Source organism: Phascolarctos cinereus, unplaced genomic scaffold, assembly GCF_003287225.1.
Source record: "Phascolarctos cinereus isolate Bilbo 61053 unplaced genomic scaffold, phaCin_HiC Scaffold_4;HRSCAF=312, whole genome shotgun sequence".
NCBI classification, from domain to species: Eukaryota; Metazoa; Chordata; class Mammalia; order Diprotodontia; family Phascolarctidae; genus Phascolarctos; species Phascolarctos cinereus.
The window spans coordinates 91,482,828-91,485,457 of record NW_027555847.1 but is presented as its reverse complement, the minus strand read 5'-3'; positions in this window follow the sequence as shown (position 1 = coordinate 91,485,457).

Sequence of the window (2,630 nt, the reverse complement as noted above, 5' to 3'; positions counted from 1 at the left end):
TCAGACTAGACTCCTGCAGTGCTCTAAGTGACTTTATCTGTTCTCCTGCCTTGTTATCACTCTCATATCATTAAACTCTTCAAGAGGACAGGACAGGAGATCCCATTTCTATGGTGCTTTTAGATTTACAAAATACTTTCCCTGCAATAATCCTACAAGGAAGGGAATGTAAGCATTATCATCCCCATTTTACAGATGAGAAAACTGAGAATCACCACTGTCAGGTCATCGGAGCCAGAGATGGAAGGTAGACTATAGCTAGACTTCAAGACGATTAGAGACCATAAGAATTATCTGGTCTCTCTGACCCATTTTATAGACCAAGAAAAAGAGATCTGGAGACGTTAAGTGACTTGATTATGGGCTCGCAAACGGTAAGTCCTCAAGCTGAGATCAGAACCCACCTGCTCTGAGAACTGCCATCACATCAGACTGTCTACCAGACTGCAAGCTCCCTGAGGGCAGGAATTTACCTTACTAGTCTTTCTGCCTTGAATAGAGTAGGCACTTAACAAATGTTCACTGCCTGGGTAAATGGATGAATGAATAACACTGATGTTTAATGAATGTTATGGGATGAAATACTCAGAGGTCAAATCACAATTTCATAAATAGTTATAGAAAAACGTAGGAGTCACAAGGTTTTAGAGCTGGAGGGGGACATGAAAAACTTAGTCCAACTCCCTCATTATACAAAGGAGAAGACTGGAACTGAGAGAAAGGAAGTGACCCACCAAGCTTGGTCACAAGGCTAATCTTCGCTAGAGACAGGATTCAAACCCAGTTCTCCACATTTCAAATCCACCAGTCTTTCCAGGAACCACGTCTACGCCTAGCTACATATGTTCAACAAATCTGGTCTCTTCTCACAAGTGCCTCTTACATGAAGACCTCCAAAGGCTGGCCCAGTGCTTGGTTCTCTGAACATAAGCAGATATCTCTTCTTTTGATAGCAGCTTGCCTGTTAGTGGGCAATGAGTGGGAATAGGACACAGGGACATGTTACTCAGTCATGTCCAACTCTTTATGAGACCATTTGGGGTTTTCTTGGCAAAGATACTGGAGTGGTTTGCCATTTCCTTTTCCAGCTTATTTTACAGATGAGGAAACTGAGGCAAACAGGAGTAAGTGACTTGCCCAGGGTCACAGCTAGTAAGTGTCTGAGGCCATATTTGAACTCAGGAAGATGAGTCTTTCTGACTGCAGGTCCAGTGCTCTATCCACTGTGACATCTAGCTGCCCTCAACACAGAGCCATACTCATCCCTGAACAGGCTCTGATATTTATTTATAAGATATATATTTATGAGAAGAAGTAAAATCCGTGGCTAGGGGTTAGGGTGCAGTCTATGGCTCTGGTCAGGGCTCGGCTTGGGGTCAGGGTCAGGGCTCAGTCAATAACAGCGGCTGAAAGAAAGTGACTGATTGGCCTGGATAAGGCTCAAACCAAGCACCCACCACTTAGCAACCAGGCACAGAACTCCCCCAAGAAAGTACTTAGCAAAAGCTTTTGGGTGATGATGAGAACTCTTCCCCACCCCAGCCTGTAAATGCATCCCACTCTAGCCAGAGGGGCCCCCTGGCTGTCATGACTGTTCCACATGAAAGCCAGGATTTTTCTGTCTGGAAACCATTTCATTTGTCTCTGAAGAGTCATTTTTTAAAGTGAGAGAGAATTTACATCTGGTGTGAAACACAATCACCTGGTGATGTGAGAATCAGAATGGCAGCTGGACATCTCTCCCAGGCCCAGTCATCAGGCCCACCCTGCTCCGTGAGGTCTTTCTCAGGAGAGGTGCAACAGGGTGAGACACCTGGGGCTGGCCCTAGAATTGCTAGAGCTCTAGGAAAAGTGAAGATTTGGGGCTTTATAAATGATCTTTCCCCAAAGATAAACCATGTAGACTGCCCCCTGACACATGAGGCTTTAAACCATGGACTTGGGTCAAGGCTGCAAACACTCAGCCCCGTGCACTAACCTGAGGGAGGCTGGCCCCCATCAGCTTGGGGAAAGACAGCCCCAACTCCTCTTCTGTGGGTGCCGGGGGAGGATCAGATTCGCAGAATGTTGGAGCTGGAAGGGTCCTTAGAATAGAAAATAGAATATAACAACATAGGATACAGTGCCAGGAATGGAAAAGACTTTAGAATATAAATTGTTGGAACGAAGGGTCCTTACAACATAGAAACAATGTCAGGGCTGGGAGGGCCCTTAAAACATAGAAATACAGCTAGAAGGGGCTTTGCAACATAGACTGTCAGAGCTAAACATGGCTATCATACTTAATGCCCACTGGCCATAAGCAGCTTCAAAACCCCAGAGTGCAGGGAGAATCAGATTTAAATGTGATTGGGAAGTGTTTAATAAAATAAATAAAAATACAGTACAGCCTAGATAATATTAGCTTGTGGTTTTCTAAGTCAACATGCTGCCATAGGGATCCATTTCTATTTGAATTTATACCAATGCCTTAGAATATAGCATCTCATGATCAACTATAATAGACTTACCTCTTCTCAGCAAAACAATGATCCAAGACAACATCAAAAGACTTGTGATGGAAAATGTTATCCACATCAAGAGAAAGAAATGTGGAGTCTAGGGGGCAGGTAGGTGGTGCAGTGGATAGA